Raw genomic sequence first — 27,194 nt, 5'->3', positions numbered from 1 at the left:
GAATAAAAAAAATTAACATCTCATTAATGACTCTTGCAAAAATGTGAGTTATTAATAAATTTTTATTGGGGAAAAAAAAGCATCAATGCAAAGAACAGTCATGCTATAGAAAATGTCTGATGCCTGTTCAGGGTTAGGCATCTTCAGTCCAAGAATCTTTTTTTTTTTTAAGTTTATTTATATTTGAGAGAGAGAGAGAGAGAGAATGTGTGACTGGGACAGGGGCAGAGGGAGTCAGAGATAGGATCTGAAGCAGACTCCTGGCTATAAGCTGTCAGCCTAGAGCCTGATGGGGAGCTTGAACTCACAAGCTGTGAGATCATGACCTGAGCCAATGTCGGAAGCTTAACTGACTGAGCCACCCAGGTGCCTCTTCAGTCTAAGGATCTTAATCGTTAAGAATATCTGAGTTGTCCCTGGAGTATGCCCTCACTCACCTAGCTCAGCACAAATGTCTATGGAACAAACTACAACAACATGTATTTCATTCATATACAGAGCAGAAAGAAAGTAGCTGGCATAAGCCAATAAAATCAAAATCATAGAAAGGAAAAATAAGGATTAAGGAGAGTAAGTTTGATGCATGGTAAAGTAAGAAAGATTAAGAACTAAAGGAATGTCATAAGGAAAAAAATCTTCAAATTTAAAAAGGCATATTTTAATCTCCACAATATAGTTAGGATGTGCTTATTAGGAAAGAAGGCAAAACGGATCAGTGTAATGGGGGAAATATTTCAATATTGTCCTATGTGTGAGTGTGTATGTATGTGTGCACACATGTATTTAAATATTTTTAATCAACTTGATCGAGTATAATTTACATGTAAGAAAATGCACGTATGTTAAGTAAAGAGTTCAATGAGTTTTGAAAATATATATCCCTATGTCATCCCCATACAGTCCAGATATAGAACTTTTTTTTTTACCTTAGGACTTGTTCCCTCCTTACAGGCAGCATCTGGAGAAAACTGCTTTGAGAAAAGGAACAAGAAAGCATAAACTCTTCAGATAGAGTTTTGTAAGTTTTAATAGAAGCTATTGGTTGAGGAAGGAATTTTAGGCTCAAAAGCTTGAGCATTGGAATATGAGAGCAGAAGTTTCGTTTAGCCAAACAATAGATTTGGGAAGAATGCTGGATGAGTTTTCTGTAAGTTCATGTTACTCTTGCTAAAAATTTCTTTTGTCTGTGGAGATGGAGGCAAGTCAGAAAAGCAAAGATTTAGCCTGTTTGCTTCCATCTTGTGGAGCACTAGGGTGGTGGAAAGAGCGATGTGGTGGTTTTCAGCACACCGGGTTAGTTTCTCCAATCTCTAGCAGTGCTGAGTGAGGGAATCCAAATGCTTCTCTGACTCCAAAAGAGGAACGAGTGCCTGAGAGAAGGACTGTGGACTGGAAGCAGAGAACGCAAGGGGCGCTGGAGGCTGATGGGAACTCGGGCATCAGCAGGGGGTGCTGAAACAAGGGTGATGTCAGCTGAAAACCAGGAGTCTGTCTCCTACTTCTTTCCCTGTAGCCCAGCTGTGATGTTTCCCAGAACATAAATGGAGCCTGGGGAAATCTTGAAATGTCAGAAAACACCAATTTAGCGGTGTTTGACCAAAATTAAGTACTCTGTTACCTGGGGGAATGAGGTTCAAAGCAGAGATTAGACTGAGTTTTAGAAAGTAACAATCTCTTTTTATGGACGTCTACCTTCTGAAAAATTTGTATCTACTACATGAGCAGAATAAATAAATCCAATACCATATTGGAAACTAAAATTAGTAATGAATGGATATAGCTCAACTATATTGAGTAACTGCATCTGCATGGCACTTGAGAGTTGACAAGTGGTTTCATGTACTTAATCTCATTTGGTCCACTCAATAGCCTGCAAAGTAAGCAAGCCAAAGACCCTTCCTTTACGTGAAAATAGAGACAGCTATAAAATATCATCCCTGGAATATTCATTGATTCAATTTATCCAAGAAATCACTGAAATGCCACAACTTACAACCTACTTTACTTGCCATCTTCCCCGGAGTGCATTTCCAAGAGGCCGTGAGGGGTATGGGACAGGGTCATAAGAACATGATCAGGAGTGACAATGACCCTTGGTAGGCCCACAGAGTGACTGTGCTCACAAACAGAAGTAGGCGCGGAGGGTGAGAAGGGTATCAGAGTGAGTTCTTGAAAACTGTTATGTTCACATTGCAGAAAGGAAAGAGAGCTCAAGTTAGTGCCATCCTAATCCCTGCTGGCGGTAATTAAGGTAGTGTGGAGAAGGAGGAATGGCTGACAGATGTAATAACCTTACTTATCTGACTCAAGAGCCTACAGAGGTGTCAGTAGCCCTGGCGGTGAGGAAGAGCCTGGGCCAGGTAAGAAAAGAGTTTGGAGAAATGAAACCAGTTCTAGAGACTGATTCTTGCAAATGGGGTGGCATTCTTGAGCCTGGTCCGGAGTTGGGTTAAGTCCAGACGTGAATACCTGGACAAGGCACGTGCCATCAAGGAGCAGCTGGTACCAAAGGCTGCCAGGTGGCTGCTGTGTCCGCTCAGCATCAGCTCAGTTCCTGGCCGGGATACGAGATTCATCCATGCAGCTCAGGGAATAGAACAGAGTTCCAGTTCCAGCTGCAACTGGAGGATTGGAGGGAAATTAAGGCAGAAATCCAGTCTGCAGTCTAGGCCAAGGGTGAGGGAAGCAGGGAAGGAATAACAGAGATGAGGTTTAGGTCAGCAGGACCCCTACCTTGCCATTGTGGGCTGAAGACTGGCGCTGACCTTCTGATCAGATCAGGATGACTGTGGAACTCAAGGGACTCTATCCTGCAGATGGAGGTCATTGGCAATGCCAGCAGAAGGGTCTAGAGAAGACAGGATTGAACATGATGGCACGGGTACAGCTAGAATTTGAGCTAGTCTGCCAAGGAAAGCCCAGCCTAACAGGATATACTAGTCATCCATCGGACATACTGCTGAGACATGAGAGCTAATTACAAAACAATGCTTTGACTGGTAAGCTATTCATTAAAAAACTAAAATAATTTTAACCAGCCAACTGGTTTTGATAGTAATTTGTAACTTTAGCAAAAGTTCAGCATATAAAACTTTTTTCCAGATACATAGCAGGAAATGTACAATTTTCTAAGCTAGACTCAGGAATGACATAAACAGCAAAATCATTTCTGCTTACTTCTATCATATATAGAAGAAAGTGATCTGTTGGAGTGTTGATCTGACCAGCCTTGTCTCATAGAGAACTAGCCAGGTGAGTCCCATGATTTTGATTTCTCTACTAAGACCTTATATCGTGTAGTCAATTTTAGTAGGGCTCTAAGAGAAGCATCCAGGAGCACCTCTTTTCTTTTCTTTTCTTTTCTTTTCTTTTCTTTTCTTTTCTTTTCTTTTCTTTTCTTTTCTTCTTTCTTTTCTTTTCTTTCTTTCCTTTCCTTTCCTTTCCTTTCCTTTCCTTTCCTTTCCTTTCCTTTCTTTCCTTTTCTTTTTTCTTTTCTCTTCTCTTCCCTGTTCTTTTCTCTTTTCTTTCTTTTCCTTCCCTCTTCTTACTCTTTAATTGAGGGTTTTCACTATCCATGTGTGCAACAAAAAATATTAATTTTGGAGAAATGGGAGGAAGATATTACACACTTATAATACCTACAGCATATATCAGTCACTAAACAGCTTTAGGAACACCCAATGCCCCAGATGATGGATCTTTAATTTCACTTATTCCACTTTTTAGAGCTTTTTTGAACCAGATATTCTTTAAAATGCCTTTGTTCCCTCCCATGTAGCAGAGATAATAAAGATAATAAGAGAAGAATGAACACCCGTGGGATGTGTGCTGTGTGCTAGATACCCCTTGAGGTGCCTTACAAGGATTATCTTCTTCTGTCTTCACAGCAGGTGAAGGTTAAAGCAGGTACTGTTATTGCCCCCATTTTACTGGAATCTAGAGAAACATGTATCCATTGAATTTTAGATTTGAAAGACAAACATATTAATAAACATGTAGCCCTGTTTTCCCATTAGCTCTCAGGCCACACGAGTGGTTCACATGAGTAAGACACAGAAGCCCAGTTCAGTTAAGTCAGTTGCCCAAGGGAATATTTCTGTTATATGACAGACCGGGGATAAATGTACGTTACTTCACGTTCATTTATGTTCCAACCACACCATAGATTCTCTTAGTTATAGTTAAAAAAGAAAAGTAGTACTTAAGAAATACAAATACATTTTAAGAATGAAGTCAGTTATGACCACCAGGATTAAGTAAATAAAAATCTGTTGAAGCTGCAATATATGCATGTGTATGTGGGTTTTGTGTGTGTGTGTGTGCACGCGCATGTGTGTGTGTATGCACATCCATATGTATGTATATATGCCTTTAACAAAACCTCAGCAAAGAAAATAGAAGAATGCATAGAGATCCCAAATCCTTGCAAGCTTGCCAGACTTCCTGAGGACCAAGTTTGTGTCAATGGTTTGGAGCCACTTTGATCTCAGCTCCTACAGAAGATCCGAAGAAGGTACTTATTAAAATTTCATAGGTCATAATTAATGATCCCACTCATAAAATTGCTTCTAATAACTCTGGCTCCAGATAGACAGTTTACCTGCAGGGAAAATTTTCTTTGCAGCAACACACGGAAGATCATAAATTGGCCTGGCTCAGTAATTTAGTGGGTCTTAGAGAGCTCAAACCTCCCTCTTTCTAAATCGATGATTTCAAACTAAGTTTACTGCCACCAGAAATTGAAAGCTTGTTATATACCTGCTTTCTAAATCTACTACCGGGGCCCGAGGTCTTGAAAATTCAAGGAAACTTTCAATTTCCACCTCCTGTTGCTGTTTTCCCACGTCTACACCCTCCTGCCTGTGCGTCCGGAGTCTAGGCTATAAGATATACAAGGTGAGCGGGAGAGAAATCTGCTGTGCAGGAAAAACTGCACCCTTTTTGGACAGAGAGGACCTTCCTTCCACCCACTGTGTTGTCGTCTGTAGTTCTCCAGCTCTTTCTTTTCACCCACCTCTACTATTCCACCTCAAAAAGCCCCCACTCTTCCCCAACAACAGTTCTTTAGTTGCCAACGTGCCGTTGAGCTAAGAAAAGCATTTCATCACCATGCTGGCTTCCTCCCACCTCTGAGTGTTCTTTGGTCTCTTCTCTACGGTTGGAGGAAAACGACGTACATAGATAACGTGTTGGTTTGACTATGCTCTTCAAACACCTATCAACTTTAATATGTGATCTTGGAATGCATAGAGGTAATTCTATTCTGGATTAAAAAAAAAGTCACATTTTAAATTTAAAAAGTAAGGCTCACTTGTCCATTTGACCTTTCTGATTGTCTGCACCACTTCTCTTACATTAGGGATTGTTGACTGAACCTAATATTTTATCTGAAATAGTTTTAAATCCTTCATAGAAAAGTTTTTTCATGGCAGTGCAATAAAATCCATTAGTTGGCAAAAAAAAGGGACTCATTAAATTTTCTTTAAATAATAGACCAGTGGGGTCCCTGGGGGGCTCAGTCAGTTAAGCATTTGACTTCAGCTCAGGTCATGATCTCGCGGTTTGTGAGTTCGAGCTCCATGTAGGCCTGGAGCCTGCTTCGGATTTTGTGTCTTCCTCTCTCTCTGTCCCTCCCATGCTCATGCTCTGTCTCTGTCTATAAATAATAAATAAACGTTAAAAATAAATAAATAATATACCAGTGACACACCTTACCAAAAATGTTGACTTGCTTTCCCAAACCTCATGGAAATAGGCTAAAGGGAGAGAGGGGGAAGGATGCTAAGTACAAGAGTGATTCTTTTTTAGTTTATTTGTTTTGAGAGAGAGAAAGCATGAGCAGGGGAGGGGCAGAGAGAGAGGGACAGAGAGAGAATCCCAAGCAGGCTCTTCACTGTTAGCACAGAGTCTGACATGGGGCTTGAACCCATGAACTGTGAGATCATGACCTGAGCTGAAAGCAAGAGTTGGATGCTCAACTGACTGAGCCACCCAGGTAACCCAAGAATGAAAATATAATTCATACATGGTTATTTAAACTTAACCAGTGTTGTCAATAGTGTATTTTTGCTTTGCCTTGGGCTAGATGGAAATGGTAAAATTATCTCCAATCCAATCAGCTGGCACCTGCCTTTCGTGGGCGTGAATAATGCCATGCTTAAAACTTGATACGACAACCCATCTTGTGTGGACTTTGAACCATCACCACTTGGAAATTATATCTCAAGGAACCAGAATCAAATATGACACATCGACCTGATGTGGGAAAGGGTCAATAGCCCATTAGTGGTTCCCTAGAGAATGTGTGTTATAAGTGACCTTCTGTTTCTGCTGCCACTCTTACCCAACTGCATCAAAGCTGCTTGGGGAAGAGACAAACTAATCACTTGCATATACTAAATTTGCTGCAGGCAATTGTGTGATAAATTGTCCAATTTCACTAGGCAAGGTAGCTTGTAAAAAGAAAGAAAATTCAGTCTCACAGTGTATAAAGTCATTGCATGGTCAGGTCTTCAACTGTAATGCAGGACTAAATGTATCTACGTTTGTGGCAACCTCTCCAACTTGCTGGGGGTGTGGTGTATGGAAGGTATAACTATTATTATAATTTCTCCGTACTATTTAGAAAACAGCTGCCAGAAGAGTCTCCCTTGTCAGAAAGACTTGAATATTTTTTTTTAATTTTTTTTCAACGTTTATTTATTTTTGGGACAGAGAGAGACAGAGCATGAACGGGGGAGGGGCAGAGAGAGAGGGAGACACAGAATTGGAAACAGGCTCCAGGCTCTGAGCCATCAGCCCAGAGCCTGATGTGGGGCTCGAACTCACGGACCACGAGATCGTGACCTGGCTGAAGTCGGACGCTTAACCGACTGCGCCACCCAGGCGCCCCAAGACTTGAATATTTTTAACTAATATGTCATCTCATTGATTTGGGGGTTGCACTTTTATAATTGTGTTCTTTGAAGAAACTGAAGCATGGAGTATGAACCCTAAGATGAAGGTCAATTTGGGATACACTGTGTGACGAATCAACCTCACAGCTTCAGAAACATCTTTCATCACCAGCTTTAAAAATATGAATAGTAATTTGGGTGTTAAAAATGATGATATAATAAATTCTACTGGTTGATCTAAGGGTTAAGTAATTGAAGCAAATTCTAGTGGTGTTTCAGCTTACACAGGCAAACAAGACATAGACTTAAAAGCATATTTAAGTTTAATTTTGGTTGCTAATTTTGTGCCAGTGTTTCTAGGCAACAATGCTAGGGATATCAACTTCTGTTGGTCAATTCTGAATAGATAGGGAGCAGGCTATTAAGTGGGATTAGAACATGGAATCATCAGAGGTGCCTGGGTGGCTCAGTTGGTTAAGCATTGGACTTCGGCTCATGTCATGATCTCATGGTTCATGAGTTCAAGCCCTGTGTCGGGCTCTGTGCTGACAGCTTGGAACCTGGGGCCTACTTCAGATTCTGTGTCTTCCTCTCTCTCTGCCCCTCCCCAGCTCATGCTCTGTCTCTCAAAAATAAATAAACATTAAAAAAAAAAAAAAAGAAAATGGATTGATCATACTTCTTATCATCCCTGTTTGATCTTGGTCCTATTTCATCAACTGTTAGTTCTTTTCATGTCTGGAGTACCTCAGCTATTCTTTGCTGAATGGTATACCTCCCCAAACCAGTTATATAGCACATACACAGGTGCTACTCCAAAAAGGGATGTTAAGTTCATTGGGAACTGGGTTAAATGCAGTGAAATGGATCGTTTCTACAGGACTTCTCAGAGCTTTGATATACTAATGTGCATTGCAGCTAACCAAGAGGGATAGATAGTATGCAGCATTTATTAAAATTATATGTCCAAATATTTCTTTTGTCCCAGGTACATTTCATGGGAGTGGTGTTTCCATGGAGCATAACTTGGCCAAACATTTAATTTGTCCAATTTCAAATACACGCTGTCCTGAAAAATATCAGCCATACCTAGCACAGGGAACTGACTATAAAAATATAAATATAATTTGGATGGCAGCAGTACACAAAAGTAAAACTTTAGGGCGAACTGCCACCATGGGGTGGTTTTGGAAAAGTCCCAGACAAGTGTAGAGAAATTCAAGAGAGGGAAAAGGCATGCCTACCTCCCTTTGCCCTTCCCTCCCACAGATTGCTTGGTCGGCTTTCAGGGATAACATGATTTTAAGAAATGCCCCCACAACTGTGAAAATTGGGGGGAAGCATGACAGTCTTGTAACAAAGCAGTTCTCAGGAGTTGCGAGCTGCCATAGAGGGGAAACTCACCAGGGAAGCAATGTCATTGCGTGGGCATCCAGTTGAGAAGGCACTTTACCCTGCAGGAGAGAGCATTAGTAGCCCTGGAAAGACCTCTTCTCTCTGGGGAATGCTTAACAAGACTTCCTCTTGTTCTAGGACCAGATATATCCATGGCCAATCAGAATTCTCGTGAATATGGTTTATCTGGGTATAGAAAAAAATGCATATGAACTGTAGTTCCTTATAATTTTTAGGCTAACGTAAGTAACTTAAAAAGCTACATAATCAAAATGCTCAATAGAACAATAGAACCTATGTTGTTATTTACTTATCCATCTATTATTTTCCTTATTTTTTGAACTTTCTGTAACATTATCAGCCATCTTATAATTCTTGGCTCTTTTTGTCCGTGTTTTCTGTTTCTCACCTTCCCTTTATCTCCCTGCCCCTGCTTCGAGCCCTTAACACACAGCACTGGTGTGTTTGTAACAAAAGTCCCTAATATCTTCCCATTAACAAGAATATAAATAGATTCCCAACTAAAATAAAAAAGCACAACATTTTAAAGTGCAAGCTGATTCAAAGGGTAAGGGAAGAATTCATTGAGGCATTTTCTGCTTCTTCAGGGAATAAAGACCCCATATTCTAGGGCTTACAAGCACTTACTTGGAAAGAAATGTTTCAATGGTCAATTTCCTGAAAAATGAAGCTGATACGTATTCACAACAAAGAAACATACATAAAACAGTGTCTGCAAAAATTTCTTTCCCAAATTAAGTAAATTCCATTTCAGAACATGATCATATCGATGGGCAAGTAATTCTTCAAAGTTGTGCTTACTTGCATTGAAGTAGAAATGTCTATATTTCTGAATCTGATAACTAAATCAAATTATAGTGTTGTTTTATTTTTGCTTAGAAGCTGAACATAAACCTCTTTTCTCCAAAACTTTTTTTGTTTGCTGTTCAATACAGCGATGGATAAGTCCTTCAGTTGCAATGAGCCTTGAGAGAATGAGGTAGGAACTAGTTTTCGGTTTTATGGGTCAAGGAGTAGAACTTTTAGATCTTCTTTGGCCCCAGTTTGGGATTCTATCTATCAATATATACTGCCACTTCCAAATAGCTAATGCTTTTAAAGCCAAAAGCATTCTGTATATTCATCATTTCTCACCAAATATGAGAACTGCCAGAGAAATGCCTAGCTTTTAAAATTCCATAGCAGAATTAAATAAGCTCAAGCCTAAGCAGAAAATAAGAATACCGAAGCTAGAAGAAGAAAAATGAACATAGATTCGTTTGTTTCTGCTGACAAGCCTACTTCTAGTCTTCTCTCGAGGCTACAGTATTCCTACAAAGTTGTGTGCTTCCGGCCATTGCGCTGGAATCCCAGCTTTGATCCCTGGACTGTGACGGAGCCGAGCACATCTGCCCGGTCTGAACAATGGGAAAAATACCAGCTCTTCTCTCTGAACCCCTGAGGTGGTCCACAGGCTGTCATGAGGAGTACTCAGTAGGCCAAAGCCTCTTCTCCCTGCCATCACTCCTCGGCAGAGGGGAATAAGCCAAGTCTTGAGGACACTTGCCCCAGGTTGCAGAATCGACAGTAGCCTTGGGTCCTTGGCTAACGGCAGTGTTCAGGGTTCTTCCACGCTGCTGTGTCTCCAAACTCTGCAAGTGGGACTAACCTTGCTGCTTTGATGAATACAGTTTTAGCTGCCTCTGTCCAAAATAAGTCACCAAGCGTTCTTAAAGTGTTCTATGAAGAAATCAGACTGAAGCTGCTTAGGTGATGAAAAAGTGCCTCTCGCCTGGGTGGCTCAGTTGGTTAAATATCCGACTTCGGCTGGGGTCATGATCTTGCGGTCAGCGAGTTCGAGCCCCACTTAGGGCTTTGTGCTGAAGTTCAGAGCCTGGAGCCTGCTTCGGATTCTGTCTCCCTCTCTCTCTCTCTGCTCCACCCCTCTCTGTCTCCCAAGAATAAATAAATATTAAGAAAAAATTTTTAAGTGCCTCTTGTCTCGTAGCAATGGCACGATAGAGTGGCAACAGTGCCCAAGCCTTAAGAAAAAACCTGCACGGTGGGAAAGTTACAATGCATGGAGGAGTGGCTAAGGGTTGCAAAGGTCTCAGGAAGGTGCAACTATGTTTTGGCAACAACAGTTCATTTCGACTTCCTTAAGCAGTGCAGATTTTGACATCCAAGTCTTAAATTTCAGAGACTACTAAGCAAATTCCAGATGCCTGCTTGTTAAGCTTGAGAAATCAGTGTAAAGGAAAGAAACTAGTCAAGACTACAGAATTCCTTCCAAAGAATGAACTTTTTAGGTAAAATTAAAACATTCGTTAACAAGTTGGCAATTTTATACAATGTCTATTTGGTAGCATCCTGCTAATGCTCTCTGTGTCCAGAGCTCCTTAAAGGGAAAATGAGCAAGGTTTTATTAGATCCACTATATAAGTAGTTTCTATTGCCTTTTCACTTAGACAATTTTACTATTATCATTATTATTATGAGATGTTAACTTATTTTAACACAATTGCTTCCTACCATCCAGTGAGGAAGCTTTGGAGTCATGATCCTTTGGAGGATGAACAAGGTGAAACCTGATGAGCTCCGATGACTGTTCCTGAGAATCAAAATTGAGTCCTTGACCGAGCCGGGATAAACCACAGGTCCTTACTCACATGAAGTATTTATACTTTTTAAAGATTTTAAATAAAATTTTTCTTGCTTCTCTCCACAATATTCATTAGTTCTAATCATATTATGGTCCCAATGTAGCTATTTTAAAGTGAAATTAAAAGGCAGCCTAGCTTTGGAGGGTAAGAGTTATTGAAAGAGGTGTCTGGAGAGCCATTTAAAATTTTCAAGTGAAAAAAAAAAGAGTGTATGTGTGAGAGCTGTTCTTTTCCTGTTAAAAATTAAGAAATCAAATATAGAAATAGTCTAATTTACATTAATGATCTGCAATCCATGAAACAATTTTTAACCATTTTAAAGTGAAAGGCTGGTGATTATGTGGGTGAGTGGATGGCGATAATAACCATAAATCTTTGAAAGCTGTGGATGTGCTAGGTAATAGTATATAAAAATGAGGTTGGCTAGGCTCCTGGCCTGAGAACTTACATAAGGAAGGCCTAAGCAATCATTCTGAGCCCTTAAGAGGGTGGAACTTATATTTCTACTTGTCCTTACCCTTGAAGGGTTGGTCTTTTCCTTCCTTCCATCCCCAAAACCCCTGTGCACTTTGTGTTAAAATATAGTTAGGTCCCTGAATGAGCACTGGCCTTCTGAACCTCCCTCCCAGGGAGAGCAGGGCCAAAGGTGGTTCAGGCAATGGGGACGCTGGATGTGTATGATCAAACCCGTGGGAGCTGCTGATAACCTGGGTGAACTCCAACAGAGAATTTGCCCTTCGTGTTGCAGGGGACTGGGAGTTTCTTTCTCGCCGGCTGAGCCACAAAAGTATGGTGGACACTGGCCACTAAACTTCCGTTCTCCTTCCTGCTGGGCCTAGTCTCTTGTAGAGACATAAACAGTATTGCTGCTGGGGGCATAGGGACTGAGAATAGAGGCTGGAGGAATGGGAGATGGTGGGGGGAGAGGGAGATGTGTCTGAACCAACCAGTGGACAGAACAACCCCAGATCGTACACAGAGGGAAGACCAAGGTCCCCCAAATGATTTTGCTGAGAAGAAGCAGAGCCAGTCATGAAATATGCAAATCTCCCAGGGAAAAAAATGTCTTGAATCACAGACCTGGTTGAAAATGGAGTCTATTTGCCCTGTTCCCCAGTTCCAGATCCCATATCATCACTGGCAAAGAATACCTCATGGCAATCCACACAGAAAGCATGATCAGAAGCCAACTGATTTTAGACGTACTCAGTGATACGTTCAAATATGCCCCGAACAAGCTCTCCAGGATTGCCCCTTCTATTGCCGGATTTAGAACTCGGAAGTTCAGTGGAAAGTATGCTTCATCGTGTTTCTTACCAATTTTAATATCTCAATATAACCACAAGTCTATTAAGATAAATAGTTAATGGTCACTATGTGAGAATGCCATACTTTAAGAGATGTCTGTGGCATGGATTGGGTTTTGCAGGATGGCTCAATACTATAGAAAGACTTTCAACTTTCAACACTTATTTTTAAAGATAAGAATGAATTTTTTACAAAGTCTGCAGAGGATTGGCTCTAGCCAGGCCATTATGTGTTATACATATTAGAGAAGGGGGCATGGCATGTACTCAGAGAGTTTTAGAGGAAATTAGAATGCTACAAATGATCCCCTTTCTTGAACCCTGAAAAATTCCACTTTGATTTAGCACTGGTGAAATTGTTAATAGAAACTTCTTTGCACATTGTATATAAACAGCACAGCCTGGCCTGTATCAACTTTATGCTCCAATAAACAAGACAATAATGACAAATTATCAAAGCAGGCCTCAGATGTGACCCTCAATTGGGAGAGCAGCAATTTAATGAAGACAAAAGCTAGGTGAAAGCTGCTAATATCATTTACTGATAAACAGATTTTCTCGAGAGGCTCCTAGCTGAATCCCCCGAGGACCCATAAACCTGCATAATTCCATTTAAAATATTGTGCAATTCACTAAATTAGTCTTTGAACATCCTTACTATCCAATTACGAAGCCCCAGCATGGACAGAATAATGAAATTTTTCAAACTGTGGAATGCATGTGGTCTTAACAAACTTATGACAAACACCAAAATTAGCTTTCAATTTTGAGGCCAATGTAGCTCCCTTTAATACCTCAAGTCAGAGCGGCAACAATAAAACACTATTGCGGGGCTAAGCAGAACAGAAGAAAAATAAATCTTGACTTACTCAGAATTCTGAACACGGTCTACCTTCAGGAAAAAAAAAAAATCATAAGAAGTTGAATGATGTTTTGCATTTGCAAGCTATTTGGTCGCTTAAAATCTAGTAAAAGCTTTACTGAATAAAGGGTACAAAATACCTCCTGGACAGTTCTATCTTCCAGGCAGGCAGAAAAGGCGAGAGTTTGAGGAAGTGAAATTTATTTCTGTTCAAGCATTGCAAGCTGCATTATTAAAGTCATTTGTCATGGTTTGAATATTTCTGCCTGATTCACCATTAAATTGGCCTTCTAATTACCAACTTTGTCATGAAAAGTGGTCTGGCTGTTTCATTCACCAGAAAACTTCAATTCTTTACTCATCACTTGCTTCATGTGTATAAAAAGAAAGAAAGAAAAAAAAAAAAAGAAAATAGCACACCGTATATTTTTATCCTTAAATCTTAGAAGAAATGATGTCAACACAATTATGCTTAAATTATCAGACAGCTTATACATTTTGAAGACACCGATAAGTATTTAGAAAGTGACTTATCATTGCATCTTTATTAAGAAACTTGCCAGCATTCACCTATTATCTGGCTCACGTTGTCATGGCTTCAGGAACAACAGGTACCAGCTAGAATCATGGTGTGCCAGGTAAGATATTTCTCATGTTTTCTATCTTCTTGGCTTCTTGGGTGCTGTACTTAACTGGATCCATAGAAAAAGACCTGGACTCCATCCACGGCTTCTCTAAGCAGCCTAGTGAACTCTTTGGCCAGCTGTTCCTGGTCTCCTGTTCATACTTCCAGGTGAAAAAGAAAAGGGAGTTGTGGGTGACAGTCACATAGGTGAGTATCTTCCCTTCTATATTCATTTCTGTTGAGTAGGATAATGGTGCACTATGCACTCATATTTTAAGCTACATAGTATAGCTTTCTCCAATGTTTTGGGGGAAAGAAGACCTAACTTACCAACATTGTTAAGACAACTCTGACAAAGACTTAGTAATGAATGCAACAATATTTGGGAAACATCCCTATAACGAAACATAAAACGGTATTTGATCCGAAGCACACCGAATTGTGAGGTGTTGGACATTTTATAGGTGAGGAAACTAAGGCATAGAGGGATTGTGTAACTGTCCCCAAAGCCACACAGCTAGTCAGAGCTCTGGCCCTTCTAAAGCCCGAGAATTTAACCATCTCTAGGTGTGTGTGGGTAGCACTTAGCACAATGCCCCGTGTTCGGCATTCTGTGAACTAGTTAATTTTTATGTTCAGATCATCTTAAAAAAATGTATATACACTTTAGACATTTTCATTTTTAGGCTCAAAATAAAGAGATCCATATTGGTTTTTGAATGTTTGTTCATTTATTTTGAGAGAGAGAAAGTGCTGGCACAAGCAGGGGAGGGACAGGAGGGGAAGAAAGAAAACCCCAAGCAGGCTCCAATCAGCACAGAGCCCGACGAGGGGTTCAATGTTATGACCAGGAGATCACAACCTGAGCCGACATCAAAAGTCAGACGTTTAACTGACTGAGCCACCCAGGCACCCGGGATCCATATTTCAACTATAAAGACAACTGATGGTGAATCAAAGAAACTGAGATTATGTCAATGGAATCCATACACTAGCATCTCATGGTCATCCTTACAGATGCCTTTTATGATGAAAGCAACCTTTGTTAAGCATTTTCTATTGACCTATATGAGTAGCAAAAATGAGTAAAACATCTGAATGAAATTTATGAGTGTTGGAACCTTATTTATATATATATATATATATATATATATATATATATATATATATTCTGCTTTTGTTTAGTTACTAACTTTACCTGGAGGAAAGTTGCATTTGTCAATGAAAGGTTTGCTCATAATTATTTCATAGCTTCAGATAATCATGTATATTTTCTGATCTATTTCTCAGATTGTATATAAATTAATCCACTGGTTTCATCATGGTTTTTGACATTGAACCAAAATGGAGAAATTTTGGTTAAAAGTCTTCAATGTCATGAAATATGAATAGAGATATCCACCCTTAGAAATAGATAGCTAGGACACCTTTAAGAATAAAAGGAGTGCTATTAATAATTATGCCAAAACAATTGGACTTAACCAAGACTGTTCCGAACAAATCAGGACTTTTTTTACCCTAGTATTATGAGTGTTTATATTCTGGATCTCCTGTCTTGATTCATTTCTTACTTTTTCTGGATTATAACTTGCAGTAGTCTCCTAAAAACAGCTGATGGTAGGTAAAATTTTTGGATTCCTGGTCTCTAAATATAAATTTATTCTATTCTCAGAGCCAATTAAGAATATTCAGAATGTAAAATTTGGGGTTTAAAGTCATTTGCCTTAGAGTTTTGGAAGCGATTTTTCCACTTCTAGTTTTCAAGGTTGTTTTTGAGAAATCTGATGCCATTCTGTTTCTGTGTTTTTTATATGTGACCTATTGTTTTGTCTTTTGTCTTTTTCTTAATCTATTTGTCCTATTTTCCTTTCCTTCTTTATTTCTTGAACTATTTAAGATTTCTTGTTTATCCTTAATGTTGTCAAGATTCATGCTGACGTGACTTGGTTTATTTTGTTGTTGTTGTCATTGTTTTGTTTTGTTTTTTCATTTATTGGGCTGAGTACTTACAATATTCTTATAACCTGAGGATAAATGCCCTCAGTTCTGAATGCTTTTCTTATGTTATTTTTTAGATAATTTTCTTTCCTCCATTCTCTCTATTCTCTGTAGACCTGTTCTTAATAAAAGGTTATATCTTCTCGATTGACTAATTTCTTTTTTATTCTACCATTTTCCATTTCTTTGTCTTTTTGACATATATTCTGGAGAATTTTCTTTATCAGCCTTTCTATTACATTTTTATTTTGGCTTCTCTATTCTTCATTTATTAAAATTTTTTTTTACATTTATTTATTTTTGAGAGACAGAGTGAGAAAGAGCATAAGCAGGGGAGGGGCAGAGAGAGAAGGAGAGACAGAATCGGAAGCAGGCTCCAGGCTCTAAGCAAGTGTCCAGCACAGAGCCCAACGCAGGGCTCGAACCACAAACTGTGAGATCATGACTTGAGCCTAAGTCGGTCACTTAACTGACTGACCAACCCAGGTGCCCCTCTATTCTTCATTTATAAGAGCTCTTTCTTGTTCTTTGTTCTTTTTCAAAACACCCAGTTCTTGTTTTATGAACACAATATCTTTTCTTGACTCTCTAAGGATATTACTATTATTTTTAACTTTCTTCTATAACCTGAATTGTCCATCAGCTCTGGATTCCTTTGTATGATTATTTTTTATCCTCATTCTCATATTGGAGGCTTTACTAAGATGCCTGATGATCCCTTATTGTCTGTCAACGTTTATGAATGAAGCATTAAGAGCAAATCAGAGGCTCTACATGTGTGGATGGGACTTTTCCACTGAAAGATTTCACTGCAGACTCATCAGGAAGCAAAGTCACCTTTTTTATCAAAAGCTCTCTTTAAAGTCAGTTCAATTTCCCCAAAGAAGAGTCCTTCCATTTTTCTTTTTTTCTGATTGGTGGTAAGGACTCTTCTAACCTACTTCTCTTAATCAAATCACTCTGTTTTCAGCCCCACATCTTGAGCCTAACCCCTTTTGAGCCTATTGTACCTGAATTATGGAGACTTTTTGCTCAGTTTCTCTCAAAAAATAAAACTCTAGTGTTCTTGGGAAATTTAATGACTGTACACAGACCTTTAGCCCAATCATATCTTCTTGGCTTTGTACCCATCAGATACCTGATGTCTCCAAGTGCAGAACCTCTCACGTGTGCTCCTGTGTTGGGGCTACACCTCTGCTGGTATTTATGTTCTAATTTCCTCCAGTCTGTTAGTCCCATTATTACCCATCCATCTCCTTTCAAAAATCTGATGAAAATTCTTTTCACATTTTTACAATTTCAGTCTAAGTGGAGCCCCCATACGCACTAAGAATCAGCTCCTGGTCTGATTACTAAATTCAGCTGGTAATGAGATGGATATCTGCTGATGCCCCAGTTTCCACAATTGTTTCAGATGCTACTGAAAATCCCAAATCAGGCGAAAATCCAGATCAGAGATCTGAAGCCAGAGAATACTTCTAGCTTCACAAGATCCCTGCTGAAGTATCAAAGCAGGCAGCCTTCAGCAATTTGGGGGTTGCTGATCTTGAATCAGAGAAGGAATTGGAAAAGAAGTGGTGAGTTTGCAGGGGAAAAAATTAAGTAAAACAGAGACCTGCAGTGTTAGCAGCTGACATTAAAAAGAAAGAAAATTAAATGATGAGCTTGTAGCTTTAATATCACTGCTCTATCCAGCCCTCTGAATCTTTTTATCATACCTAAAGAATTGTTCATTCATCTTTCAGGAATACATTAGAGCAGGAGAGTTTTCCCATAGGCAAAAGCATTATACATATTTGCAAATGTCTTACATAATGATGCGAATACTATGCATAGGGATGTTTTGATGAAAGGTAGAAACAATGCAGCAATTTCCAGTCTGTTTCATTAGCTCTCATATGCCTAAGTAAAGGGAGTTTTCTTTGTTGTTTATGCTTTTTCAAACGTTAAAAAGGCTGGTATTTAGAATTCATGGTATTGGGTGTAAATAGGAAAGCCGACTGTTATCTGATGGAGAATGTTTCTTAATACAGATATCATGTCACACTCCTATTTCTGGTTATTATTTCTAATAACTTTATTTAAAATATGTGTTTATTCAGGAAATAAAAGCCATTTTTACTGGGATTCAAAAGTACTTTCAATACATGATCGAGAGAAAATAAACCTGTAAATCCTAGCTGCAGGTCTAAAATCGTCTTTTTATTTAGCTTGTTATGGTCAACTCAGCTTTAAAATTTTATTTTTGCAGTAGAAGCTTAAACAGGATGACTTATATTTGGGCTTAGTTGTCAATGTAAAAAAATAAACAAAAACCCTAACAGTTTAGTGCCTGCTTTGCATTGACATAAGAATTCCCCTTTCATTATACCCCAGCTACTGGCAGCTTATTATGGCCATTGCTTAATTTGTGCTCTGTTTTTACAAATGACACTTGTACAGGCCTCTTGGGGCTGCGGAGAGAAGCCAGGCCCCTCTCTTTCCCTTGTGTCAATTCTTTTGTGAACCTTTATAATTAGCCACTTAACAAATGGAGGGAAATGAACCTTCAGCAGCAAAGTATATCCTGAAGTTAAGTCAACCATGTGACAGGCAAAACCGATACATGAAAATCTCCTTAACTCAATTGTTGAGTTGCCTCAAGGGTTAAGAGGCATTCTACCCATAATAGCCTAAAAGAGAAGCCTTAGAAGTGGTGTTTTTTTGATGGTTCACTATCCAAACGCCTGTTAGCCTTTCCAAGAAACAGCACACATTAGAAAAAGCACATATTTCAGGGCATGATGGCTATCCGCCCCCCCCAAATCTTTTGTTTTGCAGGAAAAAAATGTCAAAAGTCTGGCTTTGAAAGTAACAAGATCCCCAGGCTTGAAATTTACAGATTCAATGTAAAGGAAAAAAAAAAAGGGGGGGGGGGGAAGCTTACATCTTTGGGGCTGAAAGAATGTAAGTGTAGAAAATGACATCACATATATTAAGATATTAATGAATTTGTTTTCAGAATCTATAATAGGGACCCTAAGAGCAGGGTGCTATCATTACGAACTCTTTCCTTTTTATTACTAATTAGACTTCTAAATGTGAGTGTAAATGTACCTCAGAGAGTATGTATTAAAAGTTGCATATGCATAAGAGATCATTTCGAATTCATCTTCCAACAAAAACTTCAACTTTGATATTTTCTCATGTTCCCATTTATACGACATTAACATAGTCTTTTGTATTTAATTTCTAAATTCCATTGTGATCATTCTATCAAGGTATTTACTTTTGAGGACTGTCTGATAGCTTAATCCCAGTTCAATAGGGCAACAGTCAACTGTTGCCAACTTAATGTATCCTATTATTATCAGTGATTCTTTTCCATGTTAAACGTATATTGCCTCTAATGTATACAATGAAATTTATCTGGTTTAAAGGCATATCCAAATCAAAAAATATATGTGATACATTTTACACAGAGCTGGGGAGACATAAGAATGGAGGCTTACAATATTATAATATTAGAAGATAAAAAAATTTCAGATACTATAATATATTGATACCAGAATGCTTTCTATCTTAAGAGGAATAAAATGGAACATAGTAAATTTCTGTAGGGTCAGTGAGATAAAAGACAGTTTCACTTCAAGTGTGCTCAAAGTGTTATTGTAAATAAAAATTGTGGTTTTATTTTATTATATAGCCCAAATATATTCATTAAAGTTTTATAGCAACTTCTATTGGTTTCAAAGATGAGTAAGTTTGCTTTATAGGCTATTGAGTAGTGGTTGACATTTCTCAATTAAGGCCTCATCTATACAAGAGCTGTTAACTCATCTATGCTTACCTTTCTTTAAAGTTTTATTTAGGTATAATTAACCAATAAACATTGTATATATTTAAGGTGTACAACCTGGTGTTTTGACAAACATTTACATTGTGGAATGATTACCGCAATCAAGCTGATTAACATATCTATCACCTCACATAGCTACGATTTTCTTTTCTTGCTTTCTTTCCTTGTGTGTGTATGTGTAGAGAACTCTTAAGATCTATTCTTTAGCAAAATTCAAGTATACGATAGTTTTCTTTTAACTGTAATAACCATGCTGTATAGCAGATCTCCAGAACTTATTCATCTTGTGTACTTGAAACCTGTACTCTTTGATCAAAATCTCCCCATTTCTCCCTCCCCTCAGCCTCTGGCAACCATCACTGTACCCTCTGTTTGTATGACCTTGACTATTTTATATTCTAAAAGTAAGATCATGCAGTATTTGTCTTTCTAGGTCTGGCTTATTTCACTTAGGATGATGTCCTCCAATTTCAACCATGTTGTGGCAAATGACAGGATTTCCTGACTCTCTACAGCTAAACAATATTCCACTGTATGTATGTACCACATTTTATCTGTTCATCTGTCAATGGACATTTAATTTGTTTCCGTATCTTGGCTATTGTGAATAATCCTGCAATGAATGTACAACCTCAGTGGCAAAAATAAATAAATAAATTAATTAATTAATTAAATAAAATAAAATAAAATAAAATAAAAATAATCCGATTGAAGAATGGGCAAAGGACCTGAATGGACATTTCTCGAAAGAAGACATAAATGGCCAACAGGTATATATATGAAAAGGTGCTCAATGTCACTAATCATCAGGGAAATGCAAATCAAAACCACAATAAGAGATCATCTCACACCTTTTAGAATGGCTATCTTCAAACAAATGATAACAGCTCTATCTACGCCTAGCACAGCTGGGGCTCATGGTCCCAAGAAGCCTCTGAAGTGTGTAGCAGCTCTAAAGCATTGGACACTAGATAAACTGACCAGTGTGTTTGCCCCTTGTCTATCTACTGGTTCCATAAGCTGAAGGAAAGTCTCCCTCTCATCATTTTCCTAGGGAATAGACTTAAGTATGCCCTAACAGGAGATGAAGTGAAGAAGGTCTTTATGCAGCATTTTATTATTTATTATGACTGTTGGCAAATTCTGAACTGATAGAACCTACCCTGCTAATTTTATGGGCATCATCAGCATTGTCAAGACTGGGGAGAATTTCCATCTGATCCACGACACCAAGCATTGGTTTTGCCGTTCAAGTATAAATTGTGCAAAGGAGAAATACCTTTGTAGGGGGCAAAAGGAATCTGGTGACCCATGATGTTCATACCATCTGCTATCCTGATCCCCTCATCAAGGCGAATGAGACCACTCAGATTGATTTAGAGGAGGGAAAGATTGCTGAGTTCATCAAGTTTGACACTGGTAATCTGTGCCTGTGTATGATGACTGGAGGTGCTAACCTGGGAAGAATTGGTGTGATCACCAACAGAGAGACACCTTGCTTCTTTTGCTGTAGTTCACATGAAAGATGCCAATGGCAACTGCTTTGTCACTTGGCTGTCCAATGTTTCTGTTGTTGGCAAAGGCAATGAACCATTTATTTCCCTCCCCCCATGGAAGTGGTATCTACCTCACCATTGCTGGAGAGAGAGAGACGAGAGACTGGTGGCCAAACAGAGTGGCGGGTAAAATGGTCTTTCGGTGATGTGATTGGAAGTCTTTATATTTAATTAAAGATAAGACAGCATGGAAAAACAAAAAAGGGTCACAAATGTTGATGAGGATGTGAAGAAGAGGGAACCCCTGTGTGTTGGTGATGGGAAGGTAAATTGATGTAGCCATTATGCAACACAGTGTTGGGGGGGGGGTTCCTCAAAAAATTAAAAATGGAACTACCTTATGACCCAGCAATTCCATATTCTAGGCATATCCAAAGGAAATGAAATCAGATCTTGAAGAGATATCTGCATTCCTGTGCCTACCTTTTTGGATGAGGTAGTAATGAGAGCAAACCTTTATTCAGGCACTGTTCTCGGCACTTTTAATATATTAATATAATCCTCATTGCAAACCTACGAAATAGATACTGTTAACATCTCTACTCTGAAGTAAGGAAACCGACACCAGTGAGGATAAGGTCACATCGATAGGAAGTGGCAGAACTGGGCTGCCTGGCTCAAGTCTATGCCCTTGACCGCCAGGTCATAGCGATTTGTCTCCCTGATTTGCCAACCATCTGGCTCTATTGGCCAAACTTTTTTAGTATCATGTAACTAGCTCAGGAAAACCCTATAGCAGTTTTCCTTGGTTGGAAGTATTTTAACGTATCAGAAGTCTTATTTCCCAAATTGTTGGTGGACTTAGAGACCTATTATTCAAGGTTGAAGTCAGCTAGTATTAAAAGTGACCACATAATTTATTGTGTTGATGGGACATTTTAAAGAAGGAAGTTAGATGCTGTTAATAGTTACACACTTGGAAAGTTGACAGAATCTGGACTGTCCCAGGCAAACCTAAGCATATAGGTACCCTGGCAAAGTCCCTCGAAGCCTGGACGCTCAACTTTCCGTATGGAGCAGACAGGAAAACAGCTGGAAATCCTTGCCAATTCTCCGGATGCCCTTGGAAAATGAGAGCAAATAATATGTGCAAACGGAGTCACCTCACTGGCCTCCTACTTTGTACACTGGAATCCCATTTTAAAACCAAGAGTCCTAGGTAGGCCTACCTTTTAGGAATTATGCCTGGACTCTAGGTACCCTTAAAAGCAGTCTTAGCCTTCCAGATTAGCAATGGGAAAACAGCTAAGAGTTTTTGCAGGTGAGGGCCTCAGTAGGGGGTCGTGATCAGTCTGTTGCTGCTGCTATTTCCTCCTTCCTGCCACCATCACCCACCTCTCCCTGGTCATAGCTTTGGACAGTTGCCTTACTCAACTAATGTCGTCAGTTACCAGGTGATGATACAAAGCAGAATTTCTCTCAACTCACTGTAACTGCTTACAATTCAGCGCAATGCTTGATACCCTGTAGGTACTTAATCAAGATCGCTGAATGAATGACTGACTGAATGAATGTGCGAATGAATGAACATGGGGAAGACTGTTGCTTTCTTGGCTTTGTTAACAGCAATAATGCTCTGTACTGCTAATGGGATTACAGGTAGTGTTTTCACAGCCCTTCATGTTTTAGGGAATAGGTTATAAAATATTCTAACTGAAAGTCAAGTTGCCTATAAAAAGTAGAAAATCCACAATCTTTATGCCTGAGTGGCCTATTAGAATAGATTAATTCTGGTGGTATGGCTGCTAAGACACCTATAATTTGATGATAATTTTCCTCATGTTCAAAATGTTGTTCCAACTTTGACGGCTGGAATTAGGAGAAGTGCAATTCCATAAATATGTAAGACTGACTACAGGGTTTCCACCTTTAAACTTTTGTTGGTTCTTGCCTGCCTAGGATGTCCTTGGTCCCACTCCATTCCTCTCAGACCTGCCTTTTCTTGGAGTCTGGTCAAGTTTATCTTCTTCTGTGTTGCATTTGTCCACCATCATCCATAGTGGATTCTCTTCCACCTAAATCCTATAACACATTTTGTCTGTTCCATTGGGTAAAAGGCATAATATGTGTGACTCGAATTGGTAGGCACACATTTATCTCCACAAGTTATGTGAGGTTTTTTTACAGCGCAGATTGTGTGTCTTTTTCTTGTCCCTGCTTACTGATAGATACATGTGTTGCAGAATTAATTCTCACAATTGCTTTTATTGTAACAAACCATTAGGTAGCAAAGTTTTGAGGGGGGGAAGAATTTTACCCGTCACCTACTTCTAACTATTAGAAGCTATATGTATCTACCCAAAGAACCGAATAATTGTGAATGCTCAAATAGACTTAGATCAGTAACAACAATATTAATAAAAGACATGAGTACGTATGCGTTATAATTGTCTTATAAATAGTAGTATATGATTGCTTGGTTTATAGCACTTGGTTTATAGCACTTGGTTTATAGCTTGGTTTATAGCACTGGATTGATATAGTTTCTTTCTATTAATGACTAACCAGACATGTGCATAAGTAATATATATTTGCAACATTTATTATGTAAGTAGAAAAATGCAATTGTGCCTAGCAGTTCAAGGCAGTATATGTGTGGTTAATCAGAATGATGTAGACAATAGGTGATATAAGAGTCCAGGTAAGTGATCACTATGAATTTTTAAGTTCTTTCCTAGCACTAAAGCAATGCCTAAGGATGTAACAACTTTTTCCAAATACCCACTTAATGATAGAAGGATGAGGTATTTTATATTGATTATAGCACACTAAACACAGCCTTAGTGTTCTAAGCATTAAGCATCCCCCGTGTGAGTCCAACGTATACCAGGATGCAAATGAAAATAGCTTGTTGTTTTCTTTCCTTTGGTTCTTCAGTTCTAACTAAGAAAGAATAGATGATAAACTCAGGCACAAGGGTGCTTGTTACTTCACAAGGGCCCCATGTGGAGTTTTCCAGAGTTTCAGGTCAGTATTTTTTCCTTTGGTGTGTTACATAATGAATTTACAGTCTTTTTAAAAAATGTTTATTTTAAGAAAGAGAGAGAGAGAGAGAGGAAGAGAGTAGCATGGGGGAGGGACAGAGAGAGAGTATCCCAAGCAGACTCCACACTCAGCACAGAGACTGATGCAGGGCTTCAACTCATGGAACCTTGAGATCATGATCTGAGTCAACATCAAGAGTTGGATGCTTAACTAACGGAGCCACCCAGGTGCCCTGAATTTACATTCTTTTAATGGGTGAAGTACACAGAGGACTTTAGCCAGAGGATGAACTTCCATGTTTCCCCTTCTCGTGGTCCCCTGATAACCATCCCTAGTTGGTGAGAGCGAAACTTATAGTATGATGGTAGTGGATGTTCTCACAATCCTTCTGGTGCCACCTTCATATCCCTTGCCACATACAGGTACTCATAAATATTTGCTGCTGCTGCTGCTGCTGCTGCTGAAGAATTCGTATTGAAAAGAGAAGTGATTTGGTAAGGTGAGAGTGAAAGGTTTGTTTTCTCTGATTTTTCTGAATGATGCTGCAGGGAGCAGCAAGAAACATTCCTTCTGGGCATAGAGAAGTGGTCCCTTTTGAATTGGTAAACAGAGGATGTGGGTGTTCAGGTGTGCTGACCCATCAAGTTAATGCAAATGTATAACATATCCAGAATATTACCTGGTGATGGGAAAAAGATGATGCAGGGATATGTTACATCTCTCTCTCTCACTTTCTCTATCTCTTTAAAGTTTATTTTATTTTGAGAGAGAGAGAGAGAGAGAGAGAGCAGGGTGGGGGCAGAAGGAGAGAGAGAGAGAGAAAATCCCAAGTAGGCTCTGCTCTGTCAGCACAGAGCCCAACATGGGGCTCAATCCCACGAACCATGAGATCATGACCTGAGCTGAAACCAAGAATCAGACGCTTAAATGATTGAGCCACCCCGGTGCCCCACATCTCTTAAAAACATTATACCAATATAGCAATTTTATAAATTCTTTTGTCAATTTTACATATCATTTTTCCCAGTGACAACTGGGGATTTTAAGCATATTGTTCTTAACTACATGATCATGATGAATAGAAACAAATTAGACATTACTCCATGTAGCAGGCAGTATTGACCTATTCTAAAATGCATTATTGGACCAATTTTAAAACAGAAGAATCAAAGTAATTGATTGGTGGCTGTGGGAATGTTGCTTCCATCAATATTCAAGTGTATTTTGAACTCGGTTATGCAGTTAAGAGAACCTAACTGAAGTCACACAAGTGTGATTTTTGATGCAACAAAAACAAAAAGAAAATATTCTGAAGGGCAAATTTTAAAGCCATGACATTTCAATATTTCATCCAAATCAAAGTTAAAAGTTCTTCCTGACATTGGCATAAAATATTATTTTTTCATCTCTTTAAATAATTTGTAAGGTAGGTTACTCTTACTTTGAGAATAATGTGTTTTAGAAAATTTTCCAACATGAGTTTTGGAGAACAATAACAAATACCTAAAACCAATTACAGGATCACCCAAACTTTAAGTGATCATTTTGGCAGGCTTTCTAAGGATCACCACTTTATTCTAGATTTTATATAAAATATGCTAAATGAATGCATGTTTGTTTCTACTGCTTTTTCAATTACCACACTTCTGACATATTATGGTATGTACCTATATTTCCTTATGATTCTCAAATTAGTTTTGCATAAAAGTAAGCAAATTCCTCATAATTTTGGTTTATCGTTTCATTTGGGGGAAGGGAAAATCAAGACATATCTGTTGCATGTATCCAGTTTTTTGTCCACCCAGACACAAAACAGTCATGACGTAGATTGAGAAATGGAACCAAACTTCACACGAATTGCATTTCACATTCAAGAAAATTCTCCTCTAATGAAAATTCACGGATTACTGTTGTGGGTGCCTTGCTTCTCAATTGCCCCTATCTGGTTTTCATGGTTGAGAGAAGCTCATCTTTCTTAAGCAGATTTGGGGGCCCACAGAGCACAGGGCAACATAATTGACATATTAGTCTATTTGCTGATCTCTTAAAGCTCAGTGCCTACTGATGGAAGTCATCCAAGCCATTCTTCTCCACCTTTCACTTAACAAGCATAATAATAAATGAATATTTAAAGTAGCGGCAAATGTATTAGCTGGAAACAAATAGGTTTCATTTGTAACAAGTGCACACAGGTTAATTAACAAGAAGGAGCTTTTGTTTTGAAACAGGCTCCCCGATGCTGGGGGGGTAGGTGCCGTTAAGGGCCAATTGAGCTCCGTAGGATAATTATCAAGTACCAGCGTGCTCTTCCGTTGGTTAACAAAGTGCTGCCCACTATTTGCCTAAACCTGTAAACCATCATCTGTGATCCTCAGCAGCAATTAAGTGACAAACACTTCCTCGGCTGAGACTTGGGAAAACAAAAGAGACGAGGTAGGATTTAAGGAGCCACATGGATATTTTTGAATGGCAACTTTGAAGACCACTTTTTCAATCACAAAGCATTGGGCAGAAGCATATTTGGTATTATGTGACAGAGGAAATGCCAGGGTACTTTTAAAAGAGAAACTACAGTGGGCATATAGAATAGTTGACACAGTGCATATTTGAACAGCACTGGTTCTAAAACCTTGACGTGTTTAGCAGGTGTAACAGAATAGAGAGACCTGTGTCATCTCCTTATAGCACTAGTACCCACTTTTTTCCTACTATTCTAGCTACCCCCCTCCCCACATCTGATGAGGGGTTATGAAGAACATGGTGGAAATTCCCTCGAAGAAGTTTGGGGAAGAAAGTCTAACCAATGTGCAGCAGCCCCTCCAGGGCAGGAGTTACTAATTAGCTCTACAGAAAAAAAAAAAAAAAAAAAAAAAAAAAGGAAAGAAAGAAAAAGATAAGAAAAAAGAAAAAGCCTATTACTGAAAATGATATATCAGCATAAAAAAAGTAGTTTTAGACCTAGACATTGCCTTCTATCACAAACTAATTGATCTAGAAGTTTCAAGGGTGTAACATTTAAAATAGTTCTGTAGGCACGGCCGTAGTTCCAGGAGCTATAAACCTTACAAA

At 38.9% G+C, this 27,194-nt stretch overlaps 1 long non-coding RNA gene and 1 pseudogene across 1 annotated transcript in view; one reads left to right on the top strand and one right to left on the bottom strand.

Annotated features, from left to right (window-relative positions):
• LOC123599038 overlaps positions 1–8,852 on the bottom strand; it is a 39,817-nt gene extending 30,965 nt beyond the window's left edge. Inside the window, exon 1 of the long non-coding RNA XR_006712946.1 lies at positions 8,301–8,852. This is a non-coding gene — a long non-coding RNA (uncharacterized LOC123599038). The remainder of the gene's footprint in view (positions 1–8,300) is intronic.
• Positions 8,853–20,340: 11,488 nt separating this feature from the next.
• Positions 20,341–21,270, top strand: LOC123609129 (annotated as a pseudogene).
• The last annotated feature ends 5,924 nt before the right edge of the window (positions 21,271–27,194 follow it).

The sequence above is a fragment of the Leopardus geoffroyi genome, chromosome A1, assembly GCF_018350155.1.
Source record: "Leopardus geoffroyi isolate Oge1 chromosome A1, O.geoffroyi_Oge1_pat1.0, whole genome shotgun sequence".
Taxonomy (NCBI): Eukaryota; Metazoa; Chordata; class Mammalia; order Carnivora; family Felidae; genus Leopardus; species Leopardus geoffroyi.
The sequence above is the reverse complement of the archived record's forward strand: the minus strand, read 5'-3'. Positions and strand labels throughout refer to the sequence as shown.